This window comes from Saccostrea cucullata, unplaced genomic scaffold, assembly GCF_032062105.1.
Source record: "Saccostrea cucullata isolate Sc308-1 unplaced genomic scaffold, CSIRO_AGI_Scuc_v1 ctg1418, whole genome shotgun sequence".
NCBI lineage: Eukaryota > Metazoa > Mollusca > Bivalvia > Ostreida > Ostreidae > Saccostrea > Saccostrea cuccullata.
The window spans coordinates 4027-21082 of record NW_026923133.1 but is presented as its reverse complement, the minus strand read 5'-3'; the positions used below and the strand labels follow the sequence as shown (position 1 = coordinate 21082).

General features: G+C 31.5%; 2 long non-coding RNA genes across 2 annotated transcripts; one reads left to right on the top strand and one right to left on the bottom strand.

Annotated features, from left to right (window-relative positions):
- Positions 1-3086: 3086 nt before the first annotated feature.
- On the top strand, positions 3087-4128 carry LOC134263238 (uncharacterized). Its single transcript, XR_009991217.1, has 3 exons — positions 3087-3175; positions 3514-3572; positions 4068-4128. It is a non-coding gene; the product is annotated as an uncharacterized LOC134263238 (long non-coding RNA).
- An 8080-nt stretch (positions 4129-12208) lies between these two features.
- On the bottom strand, positions 12209-13159 carry LOC134263237 (uncharacterized). Its single transcript, XR_009991216.1, has 3 exons — positions 12767-13159; positions 12447-12502; positions 12209-12352 (listed from the first exon to the last, which is right to left on the bottom strand). It is a non-coding gene; the product is annotated as an uncharacterized LOC134263237 (long non-coding RNA).
- Positions 13160-17056: the final 3897 nt, after the last annotated feature.

Below are 17056 nucleotides of genomic sequence, written 5' to 3'. Positions count from 1 at the left end.
CAACCACATACAATATTGAAATATTCTGAGTTAGGAAGTACCGCTTCATTATGTTTTTCATACTTCAAACTTTTTTCGACGTTTTTTTTTTTTGTTCATGAAAATCAAATTTTCTTACTAGTGAAATTTATAACACAGTGTCAAGACCCCTCACAATATATGAAATAAAGAATATAAACAGTTGATTAAAGTCATTATTTCTATATTCTAGGTTCTATGGTCGCGATACAAATACATTATTCACTCAGGTAAACTGGAATAATTTTGTGTTTTTTTATTTATACGATAATGGATTTTTCCCTGATATGGCGGAAAAATGACCAGAAATACTAGAAGCTGAACTTCGTCGAAGTCATGCGCCCCATTTTGAATGACGTTTATCCAGGTTTCAGCAGAAGGAAAGGAGATTTTATAAAAGTACAATATGTTTAATAAAAAGCTGTCTAAATTGAGATATAAGTCTTTACTCAATACCAATTTTAAAAATAAATATTTGTTTTATCTGAAGAAAATGTGTAAGAGCAAAATTTAAGTTAATTTATGGTAATGCAGAGGAAATTCAAATTAAATTTAAAATTTTATAATATTAATGGCATTTGAATGAAGACAACAAAAGTAAACTGAAGCTTTCAATAATTTAGAGTTTTGATCCTTCAGATTTTGATATAGTAGATCAAAATGGGAAATGATAGAAATCTTACACAGGATTTCGACCTAATAATAACTTTAAGGCTTTAAGCTAACTCTCATCGTAAATTCAGTTTGTAAAGCGTCCCTTTCTTATTGTTTTCTATTATGTAGAGAGTCATAATATGTGAAAATTAGTTTTTTCCCCACAAATACTCAGGGGCCACTAGCATGAAAAGTGAGCCATTGACCTAGTTATTTGAAATTGAAATAAAACACAAGAATCAGAGATGTACAATATGCAATGATGGCTTTTGGATTTTATCATGCTCACTGAACAATTTCTAAAACGAGATAAATTGTTACCAAACAAGTTGATGAAAGAAGAAAATTAGCAGTCTCCTTCTTTTGTCGATACAATGACCTTGTCAGCAAATACCATTTATCATTAAATCAAGATTTTCATACTTTCATGCTGACTGACGTTTTTCATACTAATTGTTAGTCCATTATTTATTCACGGATTTTTCAGTTATTTCCCAATCATGACAATGATCACACGGCGGGTGTAACCGGTCGGCAGGGGATGTTCACTCTTCCATGGCACCTGATCCCACCTCTTATGTTTTGAAGGTCCGTGTTTACTCTGCTCCTATTTTGTATTGTTTTATGGACTTTTGATCTTGAATACTCTTCATTATCTTCATGTGTTTCATTGTAAAGCAATTTCTTAAGACTTCACTGCATTGAATATTTTCATAAACCATAACGTCAGTGTAAGATATGACGACTGAAAATGACGTTAATTCAACATTTGTTTGGTTAACACAGAGAAGGGATTAAATTACGTCTTTTTACGTATTTTTAGGAAATGTTACCGAGCGCAAGTCTGCTCCAACTCAATATTTTGTTCTAATGTGTAGAATGATGATATTAATGAAATATGTCAAAACTGTTTTGGAGCATGCCCGTGCTCTTTAAATTTCATTGCTAAAATTGAACAATTGTTTTTTTCTGTCTGTAAATTTACATAAAATTCAAAATATTTAATAGTTTGTGACGTTGTAGAGACAAAAGTGCCATTAACCTAATTTGAAACGAAAACATTGGCTAATTTAGATGTCTCATTCTATACACTGGCAGTATGCAGTTTTCCACATTCAGAGACATTTTTAAAATATGAATTTTGTATCATTCATATAAACCAATACATATGAAACTTTTTTGAAAAAAGGCATTAGAGAAAAAATGTTAAAAAAAAAATTATAGTTTTTGCAAGTTTTTAATTTAATCATTACACTTTTTGTACTTATATTGAAAGGCGTATGTTCTTATATATAGACGGGGATTTGGATGTTGGATTATTTATTCAAAAATCTAAATTATAAATATAGACTTTATTGATAATCATCTACTCTCTATCACAATTATGCTGGTGTTTTACAAAACTGAACGGCCGGAAAACCTTGATATGATTAATTAAACCCAGATAATGCAATAGTGGAATTTTCTTTAAATGTGTGCCCAGCATATTCATCCTCGGTCTTCTATTAGGAACACATAAATAATCTAACATCCCCATTCAACAAATATGGAATGAAATTTTGAGTTTGAATTGATTCCCTTTATACATTCCAAATTTTACTTGTAAAACGAAGGGAAGAAAATATTTCTATGCATTATCATTATACAATTTATTACACCTTTTGAGGTCAATATTGTGAAATAAGGACATAAGACCTGACCCTCAAGGTGACCTGACCTGATCGAGGCCGCATAGCTTGGGTTATCGAGTGCGCCAGGTCGAGAGTACTTATCTACCATGTTGAACTCACAAGGGTATTTAATTGCTTTATTATATAGATATATTCTAAAAAGTATGAAAGTCTTTATCTATGTCGGAGAATTCTTTCTTATAGGGATCGGGATTCGCCTATAGTGAACGTCTACAAGTTGTGTGTGTTTACTGATTAAAACAATATCTGGTTGATATCGACATGCATTGTTATAATTAAAGATAATTTTTCCTGCACACAGTCAAATCAAGCACAGAATTTGATTGTAAAGAAGATCTGTGTCTGCATTCCCTTGAACATAATTGCATCAAATAATTATGAGTTTATACATTAATTATACCATAAAAGGAATTTTGATGACGTGGACATTATTTAGCGATCAATAATTATTACTAGTATATCACACACGTATGCAATTATTCATAGATCATTATTGCTGCAAACAGTACTTTTTGGAGTTATTATTGCGTTTTAAAGCCTACTTACAAACAAATCAAATTCTAGTTTTATCAGTAGAGGTATAATAAATTACTTAATGTGTAAAATGTATATTTCAATGTCTAAAGTTTTCACAGACAAACCTGTGATGGGAATATATAAAGGTTATGAACATCAAACTTTCATCATAACTCTTAAAAGACTTTGTCAGGGAAAATTGGTCGCAGAATTATGGTGTACGCTGTTATCGTCATGTTCTATGTCAGCTTCATTTCCTTATTAACGTCTGATGACTTAAACATTTGCGAGAATGAGTAAGTAATGCACAAATTGTAGAAAAAATATAGAAATATAATCAGTTGAGTAACCTATAAATTTCACCAGTAGAATTAAGGATATATATTTGATTTTTTTATATAAAGTATTTTGTGTATTCAGCAACTTTAATATCAACATGAAATAAATAAACAGATTAATAAACTTAAAGATGGAACTTTACTGTTTAAATTGAATGTTTATCTTTGTACATGTATTTCATCTATATTCAGAGCATAACATCTATTTTGAGAATATTGGTAGTAATATTAATATTTTTTCTGCAATCTTCTTGAGTTCAAAATGATGATACATATATTGTAATTTTGCTCCATAGAATTACAGGTCAAAATGAATGCTGTACCGATTATATGAATATTTCAGGAATTTGTCAAGGTATAATCATCATCATCATCATCATTATCATCATCAATTTAACAACATTTTCATTAAAACTTTGCATTTAAAAAATCCACCCTATTCTAAAGTGAATAACAATTGTTTTATCATAGAGTAATACTTTTTTGCTGTTCTTAGGGTAAAAATATTGTCAAAATTATTATTTATAGATCAGTGTCTCAACTTTTATTAATAAAGTTATATTTTTGGATGAACACGAGTATTGTTTGTGAACAAAAATATCTCACGAAATACTTATCATTACTTTTTATTAGATCTAGAAAGAAAACTCTTTCTGGCCTGGCGATAATGCAAGAGAAAAGATTCCCTTTTAAAATAGTTTTCACTTATACGTATGCAGGTCTGTTATACTAGAAAACATACACTGTACAATATTTTTTTTAAGCTTAGTTACCCTACTTTTAAAAAAAAATATGATTCCTAATTTTAAAAACAATCATTTTTATTACTTTTTCTACATGTTATTTATAGCTTGTATTGGTTTTTACGGGAAATATTGCAATTTACCATGTCCGTTGGGATTCTATGGTCACGGATGCAAAGAAGTACACTGACACTGTAGATATGGGCTTTTGCGACAGATAACTCTGTTAGATACAACCGAAATACAACACCGGAGATCGAAACAATTCATTGATTCCTATTAATGCCATGTGCATGTAATTTTCTACCTTAAATCTCAATTTAATTTCATAATACAGATACCATTTCTTTTAGTTTTAAAGATACTTTATTTATAATAATAAATGATTTAAGGTTAGACATTGAAATTGATCAAATTATTGTGTAAATGGGCTGGTGCTGATTATTTCCCGTAAGGCTGATTGATTGTTTGTATGTCGTTATTTTACGTTCTGTCACAGAAGCTTAATTTTTTCAGAATTTACCATATAACAAAATCGGTAAAGAGCTACAGAGGACTGCATATGACAAGAGTAAATTTTGGTCCCTTATAAAACAACATTTTAGATTAATATTTATATATGTGTACAATTGATTTTATTTTGTAGAAAAGATTGCATCTCTCTCCCAGAAATATTTCAACAGAATAAACATTTTTTTCCCTACCTTCATTTCAAATTATGCATCACAGACTATTATTATTAACTTTTACAAAGAATCTCAGAAAACTTTTATTGCTGTGTTTTTCTGATGGGAAACATTGAGAGCAGCTTGGAACATGCAAAAAAAATTCTATCAGTATATATTATTGTATATATACAATTTATCATCAATCCTGAGTCAAATGCTGCCATGTGCACTTAAGTTTTTCATAATAAATGGTTTCTACATTGAAATTGACGTAATTGTTAGTCCATTATTTACACACTGAATTGACCATGGATTTATTAAAATATGTGTACAATTGATTTTATTTTGTAGAAAAGATTGCATTGGAAATATTTCCCAATCATGACAAGGATAAATGATGTCAAACAGCGGTGTTTTTCTGTGACCGGTTGGAACATGCAAAAATAAATTCTATCAGTATATATTATTGTATAGGATGCTGACTTAAGTTTTTCTCCTCCCATTATTTACACACTGGCATTTTTCCTTTATTTCCCAATCATGATCCTGACTCAGACGTTTTGGAGGTCCGTTTTGCTCTGCTCCTATTTTGTATTGATTAATGGACTTTCGAGTTTGAATACAATTAATTTTCCAGGTTCAATCAAGAGTGTGTGGGGACTTATCGGGGTTTTCATTCCATACACCCTGAGGCTGAAGGCCAAAGGGTGAAAAGAATACAACCAGGGCTAAATCCCCGTACACCCTTGATTGGACCTGGATAACGAATTTATTTCCCACGTACCCAAATAAATTTTTCGTAAATAAGTCACAATCAACTATGTATCAAGCTATCGATAAGATTTAGTAGGTCGTATAATACATCGTGATGACATGTTATTTGCTTTTTATCATAGAGAAACTATGCATTGTGACGTCACGTTTTATCTACCCCCGGCTCAAGTCGGGTGCACAGAAATTTACACCCGACTGTTACCAATCACAGCTCATGTAACAAGCTACATAGGAAATAATCTTCGTTGTCTCCATATATGTCATACACCTTTGATAAAATTAATAAGGTTGTTCAAGTTTGCGCTCAATATTGTTTGGAACAAAAACTGCTTGAAAATAATTTGTTTTATACAAAAAATGCTATTATGACAGGAAAACACGAACTTTATGGTGTCATATTTTTAGCCGTGCTTATTGCTCAAAGAGCAATTGCCGGCTTATGTTATCCTGTTCAAGGCAGGATGTTAACCCAATAGTCGCCATTTTAAAGTTACGTGCAAAAATATAGTTACTACTTTCAACCGCTTTTGAGATAATACAAACGCTAAATAAAGCAACAAAAATAAAACGAAGTTTTATCTATATAAATAAACATTAGTAATAATGACTTTGAAAACTTCATAAGTCAAAGAACATAGTTCATTAGCGTAAGGATTTTTGATAATCAGTGTTACCGTAGTTCTCTACACATACGAGGTAAAGCAGGATAGGGAACCAGACTGGACTGTATGTTTACATTCAGCTGCGGTACCAGATTAGGATTGTAATCTCACTGTTAGTGTCTTATCATTTATATTGATAGTTTTAAAATAATTTTTTCATCAGAACATAAACGTGATTCATGTAAGAAATCCATTCTACCCTGTAAATGAGCCTGGCTCTCTGTACTTCTGAGTACTTTGATTGAAATACTAGCATTTTGATCAAATTGAAAATTACCAATAAAGGTCACATGTATAGTCATGCAAAGTAAAGCATACGACGGCGTAACCAGTCATCAGAAGATATCCCTTCTGTGGCATCTTATACAACCTTGACGTTCTAGACGTTCAATGCTCTTCCTTTGATTTGTATTGTTTAAATAAACTTTTTACTATAATACTATTTGTTATCTCTTTATTTTATTCACCTTAGAAGGGAAATTTGAAATAAAAGTTGGATTGATTGATTGTTTATTGTTTAACGTTCCTCTCGAGAAATTTTTACTCATATGGAGACACCACCACTTGCCGGTGGAAAGCTGCAATTTTTTCATATACTCGGCACTCAGGGCCATTGAGCAGGGAGGGATCTTTTGCGTGCCAGAAGCTACTGCAACACGGGTTTTTATGGTTTTTACTTCCCACAGTGGGATTTGAACCCGCGACGTAAGGATCAACTCCTTACTTTGCGACTCTAGAGCAGACGCTCTAACCACTGCACCATGTGGGCGACGAATAAAAGTTGGAAATTAATTGCAGAATTACTTAGTATGGTTAATGCAGACTGATGTTTAACATACAAAGAGTTAGAGAAATATTTACACACCGAATTGTTAAAAGATTTTTTCTGTTTTGCCCGATTATGACAATGATCACTCGGCGGATGTGACCGGTCAGCAGGGAATGCTCGCTCTTCAAAAGCAGCTGATCTCATTTCTGATGTTTAATTTGAATTGGTATAATAAACTTTGGGATTAAATATTTTTCATTATCTATCTTAAAATTCCAATCCAGATTCTCTGAAGTACTTTATTCACACTGGTAAGCTGCCAATCACAATTTAAAGTGATAGAGAAAACAAGAAAAATAATGAAATACGCCTTCAACTCGTCATTTAGATATACCGACGACGCATTGTCAATTAACAATTGTGATTTCCGTTCCTACTTCGATACAATATATCCTGGTGAGCTTGAGATAAAAGATACCACAGAGTCTGACACATCTGGTTCATACTTGGATATTTTACTTGAAAAAAGACGTTCATGGTAATCTAATAATCAAGCTCTATTATAAACGTGATGACTTTAACATTTCTATCGTAAACTTCCCTAACTTATTCAGCAATAAACCTTCATCACCTGCATACAGAGTGTATATATCTCAGTTGATTCGATACGCAAGAGCTTGCTCTACGTATGAACAATTTCTTAAACGAGGGTAAATTATTGACAAGCAAGTTCATGAAACAAGAATATCAGCCGTCTGGTTTAAAGTCATCATTTCGTGAGTTCTATGGTCTATACAATTGAATGACTTGTCAGCAAATACAATTTATTATTGAGTCAAATGCTGACTGACGTTTTTCGTACCAATTTTTAATCCATTATATGTGCACTGAATTGACGACGGATTTTTCCGTTATTTCCTGATCATGGCAAGGTGTGTGTGACCGGTCAGCAGGGTATGCTCACTCCTCCATGGCAGCAATTGCATCATCTCGTGTCTTCTGTCAGAGGTCGGAAAAACAACCTCGAATGTATTAACATCACCGGATGTTAAAAATTTATACATCTTCATGTTTATTCAAATATAGGATAGACGGATTTAGAAGTCTCTTCTATAGTATATTCTAAATAATATCATTACATTGAATAAATTTAAGGAAGCTCTAAACACTAACAGAAACTGTTTTTGGACTTGGAGAAAAATATATCATATAAAGATATGTATATTGAGACTTTTTCATTCATTTAGAATATAGGGTACGAGCCTTATTTGCGCAGGAGAAATGTTCAAAGACAATGGACTATTTGTGAGAAGAAATCATTGTTGCTTACTTCATTGGAAACATTAATGAAAATAATTAATTAATTGTCTTACTCTTTGTCTTATATAATGCTAAAAACGTTTAAATCTATTATAAATTATGTAATTAACGGTAAATAGCAATTTCTTTAATCTTTCTTCTAAGGGCAGATCACTCTAACTGCATAAAACTACCCCATAAATAGAGCTCTTTAGTGTGCAGTGTTTAGAGCGTCCTTAGACTCCATATGCCACAGATAAAAAGTCTTTATGCATTTATTTCAAAGATCGTGAAAAAGGAGGGTTGTCATGGCTTCTACCATATACATTCGAGGTCGTTTTTCCGCTAGTCGGAAAGGCCCGAGAAGTTGCGATTGCCATGGCACCTGATCCTACCTCTGATGTTTCGGAGGTCCGTGTTTGCTCTGCTCTTATTTTGTATTGTTTTATGGACTCTGATATTGAATACCGTTCGTTATCTCAATATCCTTCCTCTTACATGAAACATTTTTTAAAAAAAATACAACTAAAAAAAATTGCACTGTAAAAAGATCTTTGAAAGTTTTTGTGAGTTTTTCAATTTATTACATACTTTTCTACTTATATTTAAATTTTTTTTGAAAAATACAGGTTTTTGGATATAAAATAATGCATTTAAATGTTCAAAGTCTAGGTATGGACTTTAAATCATCTATTCTTGAGCAACATTACGATAGTATTTCACAGAGCTATACGGCCGGAAGATCCTTGACTGGGTCACGCCAGATCTTTTTATGGTGGAATTTTCTAAACATGATTGGTTAGCATATTCACCCTCTTTATAATTTCCCTTTCAGCATAAATGTCTTCATGTGATAGAGATTGAAAATTCGGTTTCGTGAATGTATAGTCATTCATATTAATAGAATACTTAGAAGGCAAAGTACATGTACGCATCTTTTTAAGTTGTAATCGAGAGTAGTTATCACAGCATCCTCCATAATATCCCAGGTCTAGAGAGCTAGAAGTTGATTCCTGGACTTTTTCTCGGCGCTGTTTCGGTACACTCATGCACGCCTCAATCATCTTTGACCTGCTCTGCATAATGACATTTTCTGGTCGAACCATTCTCGTATTTTCAATCATTCGAGATTCGCGTACGTCATTATAAATACATTCGCCTTGTTCCTGCTGCATCGAACATGCATTTCCTGAGAAAAAGAGAGGAAAGTCTTATTCTGATACAATCTGAATTAAAGAAAATAAGGAAAAAAAACATACCTGAAGGTGAAGATTCTGTAACATTAGTATTGGTATTTGATCCATTCTCCGTTCTAAAAGTTGGATACAAATATTAATATATAGAAAAAAGTTAAAATGAAGTTAAAGGAACCATTTAATTTTTAATGATAAAATTTATACAGTGGAGCCTCACATATCCGGACGCTTTGGTTCCCAGTCAGTTTGTCCGGATATGTGGCGTCCGGATTTCCTGATTTTTTATCAACAGTTAAACAAGACAAAAATAACATTTTAATATTCTGGTTTTTCACCTTTTAAAACTTACAAATTCTTTAAGTTATTGAAGCATCCGGATATCTGGCGTCCGGATATCTGAAGGTATACTGTAATTTAAGTATACTCACAATTTACTTTGAAGGTAGCATACCATTCCCAAAACGATGAAGACAAGAGCAAGAACACCGCAAATAATGATTATTATGGATTGTGAACTGTGGCTGCTTTCTTCTGATCTCTTATAATCACCTTTAGTTATATCTTAATGATAAAAATGGAAATAAAAAATTGATTAGCTGAGTTGCGATACTTTTAATGGTTTTTCACTTTTTAAAACTTTAAATTATTGAACCCGTACTGCTTTCTAAAAAATAAATTCCAATTTTCAAAGCGGTAACAGAGCTTAATTATACAAAGTTAAAATCGAAATAATGTTTGCATTGTCAAAACACACGTGAATAACGTATTCGTTTGAACTTTGCAATTGTTAAAAACTTGATTGTAACTTTGTGTAGCGATCATTTCTATTTTCTTCATGCCACCTTTTAGTTGAAAGGATGTATTTCAATTAAAAATGAATTGTAACATGTTCTGAGTGTGTTTTTTATTGAGCTTTTTTTATTGTTTAATTTTCTCTATTTTGCGTTTCGCAATTTGTTTGAATTATTTTGTAGATTTGATGTATTTATTTGTTTGTGTGAAGGAATGAAAGGATGCTTGTTTAATTTTCTCTATTTTTCGTTTCGCGATTTGTTTGAATTATTTTGTAGATTTGATGTATTTATTTGTTTGTGTGAAGGAATGAAAGGATGCTTGTGAGGGTGAGGGGTGTGAGAGGACGTGTATGAGGGAGGGTTTGTGTTAGTGGATCCGCCCCATGACTTTGAAATGCAAAATTAGCAGTAGAAATCTTTATTGCTATGTGGGGAAATTGTATATAATACTGTAAATGTATTTTTAGAGTGTTGATTTTGGCGGAAATTGAATTTAACAAGTTAGCGCAGATTTGATTTAGCGCTGTCTGAATTTGCTGGTTATACAAGTAATTATACAAGACATTTAGCGATGTACTTGAATTAACGGAGTCTGCCTTCCGCCAAAATCGCCGAAAATAATACACTGCTAAGTGTAATACGTTTACAGTATACAGAATACTGAATTACTTTCGCCCTTTTGGAAATGGAAACGTTTTGAATTAGCCCACTCACAGATCTATTAAAGAAATCTCACTGTTTTCTTTGAATGATAAAGGCGAAAGGGCGCTAAAATAAAACAGATGCAAGAATTTATATATATATATATATATATATATATTATATATATATATATATATATATATATATATATATATATATTAAAATATTAATATTTGCATTTTACGCCATTTGAAGGATCATCCCCATATCACACTAAAACAGCTATACCATATAACCTCTGCAAGAAGGATATGTACCATTGTTAGTAAAAAACCAATACGATGGATATTTTGTTTGGAGATACTCTGTTAAAATTTTTTTATTAAACCAAAAATTTGGAAGCAATAGTAGATGTATACTTTGTAGGAACTTTTAACAATGGTCTAAAGAATTCCAGCCACGCATAACCCGAGCAATGAGTGAAATACATTGACTGGATACTTTCGTGATTAACGAATTACTTAGAAATAATTCCTTTTGTGGCATACGCAAGTAACCCGAAATTCAAAATGTGCGGGTTCAATTAAAGCCTATGATTTGCAATATCCAACGTTTATCAACGAAAAACGTAAATTGGCCAACCCAAAAACCTAAAGACAATACTTTGTTCTTCCAACATAAGGTAGTAACGACCATACTTATACAGTCTCTAAGTGTAAGAACCCTCGATGCGGTACATGTGAATACATTACAGAAGGGACCCTATAACTTCAATGGGCGTGAATTTAGAGTTACATGAGTTGTACATGTCATGCGATACAAAAAATGTCATTTATGTCATCAATAATGTCCTGGATGCAACTTTGCAATTTTCTTATATTGGTGAAACCGCCCGTGTACGCGTACAATCATTAGTACACCCGAATACAGACCCGTTCAATAAGCGCACCTACATAAGCCACCTTTTAGTTGAGAATACATTTCAATTAAAATTGAAGTTGTAGCTCTGAGGCGTTTGTATTTACTTTTTTCAAAATTTTCCCTTTCTATAAACTCAGTTGTGCCACTGATGTCCAGAGACGGGAAAAAGAAAATTTTATTAGTATGTGTTCAGCCAAAACTTAATAGTGTGTTATAAATTACTTGTGATTTTCCCGTACTTTTGTCATATTGTATCTATGACGTCATAATAGACATTTAACGTTCCGCTTAACATGACGTCATAATCACTGTTACTATGATACTATTCTAAGCTTTGTGAAGATTGAAAAATGAAAGCGCTAAAGCTTAACTGAGGATTTTTGTGTTTTCTTTTTACTTTTTTTAATATTGTTATCCGATTACTGAGACATTATTTAAATTTTGGATATATTTAAATATATATATTTGCATAAAGTACTCAAAAATACACATTTAAAAATATATAAAAAAAACTTACTTTTCAAATGATTATTATGTAAAGCCAAACAACCTCTACTTTTATCACATATCTGATTTTCACTGCAGTCACACCGCTCGCGACATCCATGGCCGTAGTACCCGTACGTACACGGATTTGGACAACCCTTCCCATAAGAACCAATGCAAGCTGTGGATTAAATTTTTTAATAATAAAAAACACATTCAGTTAGCTTTCAGTATTAGCCATGCGTAGCAAAGAAATAGGTGTTGAAAAAAGATACCTGTGCACTTTCCTGAAATATTCTTGTAGTCATGACAACAAGTTTGTGTTCCGTTTCTGTAATTTCATTTAAAATTGTTGATATTTTCAAACAGATGAGACATGATGAATATGACAAATTTGACTGTTCGCTAAACAGAATTCTTAAAAAAAAATACACGATTCCCTCCACTGAAAAAAAAATTCCATTAAAAATTTTATAATGTGTTTCTTAATTAGAGTTAACCCATAGAAATTCATTGTTTTGGAAAACTTAGGAAACATGGAAAAAATTTAATCAAATTGTTTCGTTTTAAATATCTAGACACAAAAAATACTTACGAATCCTTACAAATCGTTATATCTGAAGTCGATGTATATGAAATTGAGCATAAAAAATATATCACCAACAATAAATACATGTGTTCCATTCAGCTTTTGTGATTATTTTCAAAAGCTATATGTATATAAACATAATTTGAAAAGGATACACTCCAAAAATACATTAAATCATTCATAGAAATATTTCCTGGTGGTCAGACACTTGATTTGATCTTTGGACTTTGAAAATGCGTACAATACGTGATTATTGCGTGATTATCTAAAGTACATTAAAAAGATTGAAATATTTCTATCCATTATACTTAATATTGAATAAAAGAAAATAGAGGTGACAAAATTTTTATGCCAAGATCTTTAGGAATACAAATAAATAAATTAAACAACAAAATAAATGATAAATAAAAAAGATTTTCGAGCTATATACACATATAAATAAAATACATACAACAGAGTTAGAAATGCAAAAATCATTCACTTCCTTGTGTAATTTGTGGCTTAATATACTTTTTTCACCTTCTAATCTTATGTTACTCAATCACAGGGTTCATGTGCACATAAACAAAAGTGACATTTTTTTTTCAAAGCATTTTCTACTACACATCGGTCATTCTTGCCGTTTTATTATGAAGGAAATAGATGACTTAAATTTCTAAAACGAGGTAATTATTGACAGGCAAGTGAGAGCAACAAGAATATCAACTGTCTCGTTGAAAGACATCATTTCGTAAATTCTATGGTCGATACAATGACCCTGTCAGCAAAGACAGTTTATCATTATGTCAAATGCTGATTAACGTTTTTAATATTTATTATTAGACAATTATCACATAATAAATTTTCTACGAATTTTCCGGTTATTTTCCGATTATGATAATGAGCTCTTACTCTGCCTTTCCTGTGGATATAAAAAAAAACTGCCGCTTTCGAGGGATGGCCACTTATTGTGCTCCTTTATTAGTTGGCGTGTTTTTATATTCAATTGAAGCAGAATTTGGAAAAATCTACATGAGAAGACTGTATGAAAAGAAGAAGATAAGCTTTTCTATCGTCAACTTTTCTTATCTCTTCAATGATATTGCTATTACCTGCATAGAGTGTTTATGTCTCTCATCTTTTTCACTTCTCAAGAAAAATATGTTCTGAGTACATTCATGTTTTAAAAGACAGAAATATGTCAAAAACGAGTCGTGCCTGTGTGTTTAATTGGCACAGGTGGAATTTGAAGGATGAAAACTACATCGGGTGAAAACGATCTGTGAAGAAACGGGATATCCATGAAAGCACAATTATGCGGTAAAAGAAATGAAACAAATGCTAGAAATTGCCGGAAAAAATTATTTGAATTTTTTTATGAGTTGATATTTGGCCATACTCTAAGAATGTTTTTTTTTTTTTTTTTTTTTTTTAGAAATACACAAAGCTAAGTGAATGTTTTTATGTCGAGGCGTCGATGAGTGTGCCCCAGGGTTACAAAACTATTAGAATTGACACAAATTTGTGTATATTATTCACCAAAGAAATCTGAAATTAATTTGGAGGTCACCACGATGTAGTTTAGCTAAAATTATTCTACTGCTTTATTATTATTATTATTATGTACAGCATTTTGTCACAAATAATAGAACTTTGAGGTGAATTTAACGTAGAATGCATTAATTTTTAACTTAAGGAATCCACTGAGGCGGATACAACAAACAAGATACCATCGAAAAAAAGAAAAAAAATAATTGTATTCCTGCGGCTGAATACATTTTTGTTTGTAAAAAAGCTAACCCAATCTTCATGATATATAGCTATGTAGATTTTGTTACCAGGTTTACAGTCTTTTAAGTTCTTACAGTTTTTACAGTTCTTTAAAAACATACTATTTTTCAACTTTATACACTACCACTGCCCACGATAAATTAAAGTCCAGGCTTATTGATAACATTGACAATTTCGTAAATTTACGTTGTCATTGGTCCTTTGCAAAATTATTTTGTTAAAATACACAAATACTCTGAAGTTGATATCAAAAGATACTTGAGTTTCTGATTGACAATATCTATGTGGTTCTTGGAGACCAAGTCTTCCAACAATCTATTGGAGTGCCCATGAACGCAGCAATATACCTTCATCACCTGTATACGGCTTGGCTTTTATATTCCTCAGTTGATTTGATATGCAAGGACATGCTATATTTATGTACAAGTTTTAAAACGAAGTAAATAAACAAAACAAAAAAGTTGATGAAACAAGAATATAAGCAGTCTCGTTACAATGACTTTGTCAGCATATACAATTTATCATTGAATCAAATACTAACTGCCGTTTTCATTTTAGTTGTTATAACATTTATTATACAATTAATTGATGACGGATTTTTTTTGTTTTTCCGATCATGATAAGGAGCACCTGGCCGGTTTGGATGTTTTGGTTCTTTTTTGTATTGTTTCATTGACGTTTGAACTTGAACATTGTCCTTTGTCATTATCAACTGCATATAGTTTTTGTTTCAAAGCTATTTCAATATATATCAGATCTTCTCGGAAGAAACTGAACTTAAGCAGTCTCTGAATTGATTATGAGATCTTTTTTAAGAAAACCCTTTCTTGTCTAATGTTCACTGATTTCGTTCATATCAACTGTTGAGCTGTTATTTTCATACTGAATTAACAATCAGTCTCTCCGTCTGCCCAATATCTAAGAAAGAGCAAAGGGATTATATAATTTGTTACAGGAGTTTTTTTCCTCTGCATTTTGCTTCTAATATTTCAAGTGTTTGTTCTACTGACTGTTTCATTGTTTCACTTTCGATAACCGTTCTTTTTTTCCGTATACATTTATCATATGATTTTTCCATCTCTTTTTTCCTGCATTGTTAGCATATATTCTTTTTAAAGATTATTAGAACATATTTAAAACGATGGTATACCATTTTTTCTTTTGCATATCGTAAAGTAGAATGGCAATGACGTTATTTCCTGTATTATGACAGCCTCAAACTGGCCTTAAGGATACTTGTATGATTTTTATGCAAATCTATCTTGAAATCTAAATGAAAGTCTTAGTATAGTATACTACAGTGATGCATGCATAGTATTAACAAAAAGTACCTTTGTTAAGCAGAAGACATGGAATCATATATGAAAATGCAAGACACTTACTAGAATATGAAGTATTCTGAATAATACACCCTCTTTCTCTGTCACACGTCTGATTTTGACTACAGTTACAACTCTCACGACACCCATGTCCGTAATACCCGAACATACATGGAATGGAGCAATTCTGTCCAAAGGAACCGAAGCAAGCTATAAGATAAATTAAAAATAAAGATTGTATAGAGGCTTTAAATATTAACTGCGAGTTGAGAAAAAAGTAAAAAAGATGAAAATCTACCTTTGCACTCTCCTGAAGTTTTCTTATAATCTTGACAACAGGAAGGGTTTTCTTTTCTGTAAAATTCAGCAACGTTTGTTTCCAAGACATTATTAAAAAGATAAAATTCTTAATATATTATATAAACAATTTGTATCTTGAGGATTTTGCTTATTGCAAACTGAACTTTTGAAAATGAAATTAGGAAAGATATATCTTATTTTCTTTATCACGTTAAATTCATTATTATTTTTTTTTCAAATCTTTAATATAATGGTTTTGAAAAATATTAATTACACCTTAATCTAATCGAGTGTGTAGAATTATTGGGTCAATATTTAATTTATGATTTTCTGTTCAAAATATCCAGTAAAATAAAATACTCACGAATCATAACAAATTGTTGAGTCTTTAAAAAAACGTGTGAATTATTAATCTTACAACATATCAAAACTAAGCAGAAAAAGAACTTGTTTTCCTATTTCTAGTTAACTGTTTAGAAGTAAGGCATAAAAATATATAACTATATTTAGCAACAACAAACAATTTATAGTTGAAAGTATTTCCTTATGGAGAGATGATTATTTCGAACTTTAGATTTTGAAACTAAGCATTATACATGATTCTTGCATGACTGCTATACTACGAAAATATCACGTTAAAAAAACGAATGCCGTTCGCCTGTGCCATTCATTGTTCTGAAATATCGATGATGGGAACTTGTGCCCAAAAAGAGAAAAAAGACTCTGTTGAGAATCAATATCCGCCCTATGCTCATTGATTTGATTAAAAGAAAAGCGGAAATCTGTAGAACGATTCAGTGTGTAAATGATAAGCTGAGGAGTAGGCCACACCAATTTATTTTCTTGTTTGTCTGACATCTGAGAAAAAAAGTACAAGTAGGAAAGAGATAAGATACTAGTAATCATT